Source organism: Palaemon carinicauda, chromosome 1 (genome assembly GCF_036898095.1).
Source record: "Palaemon carinicauda isolate YSFRI2023 chromosome 1, ASM3689809v2, whole genome shotgun sequence".
NCBI lineage: Eukaryota > Metazoa > Arthropoda > Malacostraca > Decapoda > Palaemonidae > Palaemon > Palaemon carinicauda.
The window spans coordinates 244,534,750-244,541,765 of NC_090725.1; the positions used below are offsets into that span (position 1 = coordinate 244,534,750).

General features: G+C 46.4%; 1 non-coding gene across 1 annotated transcript; it reads left to right on the forward strand.

Moving 5' to 3' along the window:
- The first annotated feature begins 6,230 nt into the window (after positions 1-6,230).
- On the forward strand, positions 6,231-6,349 carry LOC137659001 (5S ribosomal RNA). Its single transcript, XR_011047450.1, has one exon. It is a non-coding gene; the product is annotated as a 5S ribosomal RNA (ribosomal RNA).
- The last annotated feature ends 667 nt before the right edge of the window (positions 6,350-7,016 follow it).

Consider the following 7,016-nt stretch of genomic DNA (forward strand, 5'->3'; position numbering starts at 1 on the left):
ATCTGTGCTTTAGTCCAGCAGTCAAAAAGTATTTGCTGGAGAAAAACCTGCCATTAAAATGTCTTCTGATCCTAGACAATGCCCCTGGTCACCCTCCTGGTCTTGAAGAGCACATTCTTGATGAATTCAAGTTTGTAAAGGTCCTTTATCTCCCGCCACACCACTCCTCTAGCCCATGGACCAACAGGTCATTTCCAGCTTCTAGAAACTGTACATGAAGCATTTGTTCGAGAAATGTTTTGATGTCACTGACAACACCAATCTCATTTTGTGAGTGTATGTTGTGAATTTGAACAATTAAAAACATGTCTTCACATTGTTATATCATTGATTTGGGTGTTTTTAAGAGGGTGGGAATGGAGTATTTTTTAAAAATTATTTTATATGGAAAATAATTATTCGAGATACTGTACAAGTAAATTGACGTACAGTACGAGCTCGGTCCTGGAACGCATTATGCTCATATCTCAAGGTATTACTGTATAGTCTTCATACTTGTACACGTCCCCGATATCACACGCGACGTGGGTATTGGGAACGTCTATGTTTGAATCACATTCCTATTTTAAAACTGAATAATCTTACCTAGACAGTCACATTGCTAGTTTATCACAACCACACAGGTTGATCATGCCGCTACAGGCACATTACACAATGTTTCCTTTTAGCGAGGTGTCAAGGTTTTTTCCCAGTTACAGGTAAAAACAGGTAAAAACCTGGGTCATTGACCAACCCAGAGGTTGGACATCCGAACGAGTGAGTCATCCCTATTAAATAGTGTTAGGTTTGTCTAGTGTCGGAAAAAATGACTATAGCTAAAGATTTGTATGTTTGGAAAAGTATAAATTACTTCCGAATTTGTAATTTGTTTCGTAACTGGAATACAAACCTACGCTATTTATCAGGGGTATTACTTTCGGCGAAGCTGAAAGGACGAGCCATTAGATTTTAGCAAGGGTTAGCTACCCATTCCACTAATTAGAAGGATTAGGGGGGGCGGGTAGCTTGCTACCGCTCCCACTCACACACCTGTAATTTAGGCCACTTTGCTTTTGGCTCGGATGGTGAACGGTTGTTGCCGCTCTTCATCTTCACCAATATTTGGACTGCCATTAATGCTTTTTGTGCTTTGTGCTTTTTCTTTTCAGTGTGTGTGTGTTGACTTCTGCCGACTATGCGTACCTGCCCTGGACTTGAAGGCCGGTCTTGCGGGACCTTCATGTCTGCCAAGGACACCGATCCTCACACCCTTTGCATAGGTCAATGGTATGATAGTGGTAATCAGTGTAGTGAGTGTCGTGAGTGGTCTGCCTCCCAATGGGAAAGGTTTGGGCAACGGCTGAAGAAAAAGTCTAAGCGGGATTCTTCTCCTTCGAAGGTTTCTAAAAAAAAGAAAAAAAAAAGAAACAGAAAAACCTAAGGCTCCTTCTTCCGCTTCCTGACCTTCCTCCGAAGCTCCTGGTTGCTCGGTCTCTTGCAAGAGACCATCGAGTGGTAGCGCAGGTCCTTTAACACCTGGTCAACCTCGGTCCTCGAGAGATGGTGTCGCTTCCCCTAGCGAAGCTTCCTTGCCTCTCGTCCCGGAGTTGTCCATTAATCTTTCTCCCTTTTTACAGGTGTGGTCATCCTTGGGGTTACCGGGTCTGCCCTCCAAAAATAACTTGCTGCAATGTCTTTACCGTGGTGCTAGTGTGCAGTCCTCGTAGACTTCAGATGTGGATCCTCTTGCTTGCGTTGATGTTGTTGTGTCAGGGACATTGTCCGCTGTCCACCCTGCTGACGCTTATGCCCCTTTGGACTCCTCCGCTGTTGCTGTAGACTGCGCTCTCTCTCTCTCTCTCTCTCTCTCTCTCTCTCTCTCTCTCTCTCTTTTCAGCTTCTTCTCTGTAGAGAACACTTCCCTTCGGAGGATCAGTGGTTCTCACTATTAGTGAATATTCTTAGCTGATTTTAATAATTGTAATTCTTGTTTTTCAATATTAAACTTAGCCGGTGATTATATAAGCTGCAACTCTGTTGCTCGACAAAAAACTCTACGTTAAAAATCCGCCAGCGATCGCTATGCAGGTAGGGGGTGTACTACAACAGCGCCATCTGTCGTGCAGGTACTCAGTACTCAATGTAAACACAGAACTCAATTTTCTCTCTGTCGGGCTACCGGCAAGACCTACTAATTTGCTGTGCTAACTGGATTTGTTTTCACAACTATTGGTGAAGTACACTATTCTAGTTTTGAGCTTTCGCTATGCAGGTGTTTTATCTTCATCTCAAAACTTGAACTCGTTTTGGATAGATTTAATTATGGTGACAAAGATAGTATGGACTTTCTTTCACTTTTAAATGGCCGACCCTTCCCTTAGACGGAAGTATGTTTAGGCTTTTAGTAAATATATCACGTGATAAATTTTCCTCTATATATTTATCTCTCCGCCTTTATTAGGCCTCTTCGATTAACTTTCCATTTATTATAAACATATAAAATAATTTTAATGTTTTGTTTATATAGAACTTTCCTAAGAGTAGGCGGTCCTAACTTGGAAACCGAAGTTAATCAACGTTGAGCCCTTTATATTGTAATTAGCTTTTATAGAGCTAAGGAATTAAAACTTTTTAAATGTAATATTTTATGAAAGATTTTCTTTGATAGTCTTCGTACTGTTTTCAAAGATGAACTAACGTTTAGTTTTTTATGCTACGCAGTTGTTGACGTTCAGGACGTTCAACATGCGCTCTATCGTTACGATAGAGAGAGAGAGTATCACGGTTTCACTTTGCAGAAAGAGTAAATCGATTCTGACGTTTTTTTCATTCTTTCTTAGCTTAAATGTTTTAAATTCTAATTTAAAGGAACTTTTCAATTGAAAAACCTTTCAGTTTTTTCCTTTAGTCAAATAACATGTTTGTTTTGACGATATATAATTGGGCTCTTCTCTTAGGTGCGAAATCAAGAGAGAAAGAGAGAGATAGAGACGGAGGGAGAGAGAGGAGAGTAAACGTTCCGTTCAAGCGGGTAACGTTGTTCTCGTGTTGCTCTCGTCCCTAGTCTCTGTACGGGGAGGAAAGATAAAACGTTTTTAGGTTTTTATTCTCGTCCCCAGGCTATGTGCGGTGAGAGATGGAAAACGTAGTTATATGAACTAGTGTTTAGTCTCTTTCCCAGCCACTGATTTTTCTTTTTATCTTGAAATATGTTTTCTGTTTTTTGCTGGTATTATGAGCTTGCATTATACAACTAATTCGCAATTACTACCTTTTAATGAAGGGTAGAATTGCGTGTTTCAGGTAGAAATAAGTGCAAAACAGAAAATCGAAGTGATAAAGTGATATACGCAAGTGTTACAGTGCGCAAAGTGTTACAGTGTTGCGTCCGAGGGTTCGTCTGTTCGTGCCTGTCGTCCTCCCAGTCCGGGACCTCTTGCAAGCTCCCAAGCCTAGGGGAGAAGCAATGTCGTACGACCAAAGGGTTCGAGAGGCTTTAATCAGCGAACAGACGTTCCCTCCGTGGTTTCGGGCGTATCTACCCAAGATCGCCCCACCCACACAAAGACGAGAGAGCCCATTTATTCCTCGTCTGCGGAAGAGGTTTCTCGTAAGAAACCATGGACCAAGGTCTCGCGGCTTCTTAAGCGCAAGTCGGTCCCTTCCGCGCAAGTCCAACGGCCCAGTTGTAGCCACTGGGTCAGTTCGGACTCACTGCAGTCTTCCGACGACTGCTCACCTCCTAAGAGAGGCAAAGCGGTACCGCATCAGGCAGTCACACCGTCTGTTGCCGCACCTGCTCCTGTAGACCCTAAGTGGTCTTTGCTGCAGACCATGCAGTCTCAGTTAACGTCATTGATGCAGGACTTTCGTGCGGAGAAGGTTGACACTGCACCAACCTCTAGCCTACAACCAACCACGGTTGTGCGTCCTGTGGACGCTGAGGCGACCTTCTGCCGCACTCCAGCTGAGAGAGTCCCGCCACCCATGCGTTCCAGTGTACCCTGCCAGCCGCATGTTGACGTTCAGCGACGCACGGAACCTTCCGTTGACGTTTGCGAGGTACAACAACAGTCTAAGTTGTTTTGTTTTGACGCGGTGCGTCAACCTCCGCATTCTAGAGTTGTTTTGACTGCTCAGTCTAGGCAGTCAAAGCAGTCTCGAGTGGACGCTGTTCGTCCTCACGCACCTGTTGTGGTTGACAGTTCAGTTGTTGACAGTTCACAGACTGTCAAGCAGTTACATGACGTTGCGTTCTGGTCCGCTACTAATGCACCAGTGAGAGACTCAGCTTTTATCGGACAAGGTTCCTGTAGATGAGGAAGTTGCTGTTCTCCCTCCTACTGATATTCCCTTGAGGACTCTGTCAGATGGAGAGGAGCCTTAAGCTGCTTAGCCTACTATGGACTTTAATTAAATCATGATGATTTTTTTAAGGATCTTCGTCCGGATCTTGTAACTGCTGCTCCTCGTTCGCCTAAACGTCAGAACTTACACTAGGCCTAGCTACTTCGAAGCCGTTGTTTTTAAGCTAGTGCTCTCTCGCTCTCCTAGAGAGCGTTACGTTGGCTAGGCGACTGGTTTTTTCACCAGGAGGAGTTTGGGGGATACAGCCTTTGCTTTCCCTTCTTTTAAACTGGTTTATAGAGCGAGAGTGATATGACACGAGAGAAGTTCTCGGCTTGGGAGTTCATGCCTCTGCCCAGATAGACTTCTCAATTCTGGTAGACTCTCCCTGGCGCCTAGCCAGGAGACGCTCCAAGTTGTTTACAGGTCATCTTCTCACCTGTTGTCGAGCCTTTGAAGTTTTGCTGTACTATTATGTCACGCATAACAGGGCTTTCAGGGATGGTAAACGGTTCCGCCTCAGTCGCTAACCCCGTCTGTTGCCACACCTGCTCCCGTAGACCCTAAATGGGCTTTGCTGCAAGACATGCAGTCCAAGCTTGCGTCCTTGATAGAGGACTTAGATGCGGAGAAGAACCTTCTGGCCAACAACCTTCCAACCGGTCGGTTGTGCGCCCTGTTGACGCTGAGGTAACCTACTCGCGTCTGCCAGTTGAGGTGGTTCCTCCACCGATGCGACCCAGTGTGGGTAGCCAGCCGCACGTTGGCGTTAAGCGACGCTCGGAGGTGGTTGTTGACGTTCAGGACGTTCAACAACCAGCAGAGGTGACTTGTTGTGACGCAGTGCGTCAACCTCAGCAACCCGGTAGGGTGTTGACTGCACAACCCAGACGGTCTAGACAGTTTCGGGTTGACGCTGTACTTCCTCACGCACCCATGGTTGTTGACAGTTCACAGACTGTGCAGCAGTTCCATGATTTTGCGTCCGGCTCCGTCACGCATCCACCAATGCGACCGGATTCAACGAGTCAGACGTTGCCCACTCCGTTGCCGTTTCCTCATCAGTTTCGGATGAGGAACCCTCTGATGAGGACGTTGCTGAACAAGACGATCAGCCCCCAGCCCTGCTATCCATCCAGAAGATGCTGAAGAAGGAACGCTGCTCAGTCAGGCTGTGGATGAGTCTGGTAGGGACGCTGTCATCCGTGGATCAATTTGTGTCACTAGGAAGACTACACCTCCGTCCTCTTCTATACCATCTAGCTTTTCACTGGAAAAAGGACAAGACGCTAGAAGCGGTCTCGATCCCGGTTTCCGAAAAGATAAAGTCTTGTCTGACTTGGTGAAAGGACTATATCAACCTAAGAGAGGGTCTTCCCCTGACTGTTCAGACTCCCAACCACGTTCTCTTCTCGGACGCATTGGACGTAGGCTGGGGTGCGACATTAGACGGTCGGGAATGCTCGGGATTATGGAACTCGAGTCAAAGGACAATGCATTTCAACTGCAAGAAGCTACTGGCAGTACGTCTGGCCTGGAAAAGCTTCAGGTCTCTCCTTCAAGGCAAAGTGGTGGAGGTGAACTCGGGCAACACCACGGCTTTGGCGTACATCTCCAAGCAAGGAGGGACCTACTCTCTGACGTTGTACGAGATCGCAAGGGACCTCCTCACCTGGTCAAAAGGTCTAGACATATCACTAGTAACGAGGTTCATCCAAGGCAACTTGAATGTCTTGGCAGAGTGTCTCAGTCGGAAGGGACAAATAATTCCAACAGAATGGACCCTCCACAAGAATGTATGCAAGAGACTTTGGGCCACCTGGGGCCAGCCAACCATAGATCTCTTCGCAACCTCGATGACCAAGAGGCTCCCAATATTTTGCTCTCCAATCCCGTACCCAGCAGTCAACGGCCTTACCACGTTGAAAACACCGCTTCTCGTCCGATCAGCGAAGTTAAGCAACGTTGGGTCTGGTCAGTAATTGGATGGGTGACCGCCTGGGAACACCAGATGCTGTTGGCATTAGCAGTTCATATAGATGCCTTTCTCCTAGATTGGTCACATCTAGATCTATATGCATTCCCTCCGTTCAAGTGTGTCAACAAGGTACTGCAGAAGTTCGCCTCTCACGAAGAGACAAGGTTGACGCTAGTTGCTTCCCTCTGGCCCGCGAGAGAATGGTTCACCGAGGTACTTCGATGGCTAGTAGACGTTCCCAGAACACTTCCCCTAAGGGTGGACCTTCTACGTCTGCCACACGTAAAGAAGGTACACCAAGGCCTCAACGCTCTTCGTCTGACTGCCTTCAGACTATCGAAAGACTCTCGAGAGCTAGAGGCTTTTCGAAGGAGGCAGCCAGAGCGATTGCTAGAGCAAGGAGAACATCCACCCTTAGAGTCTACCAATCGAAGTGGGAAATCTTCCGAAACTGGTGCAAGTCAGTATCCGTATCCTCGACCAGTACCTCTGTAACTTAAATAGCTGACTTCCTCTTACTTCTGAGGAAAGAACGATCTCTTTCAGCTCCCACTATCAAGGGTTACAGAAGCATGTTGGCATCAGTCTTCCGTCACAGAGGCTTAGATCTTTCCAACAATAAAGATCTACAGGACCTCCTTAAGTCTTTTGAGACCACGAAGGAGCGTCGTTTGGTTACACCTGGTTGGAATTTAGACGTGGTACTAAGATT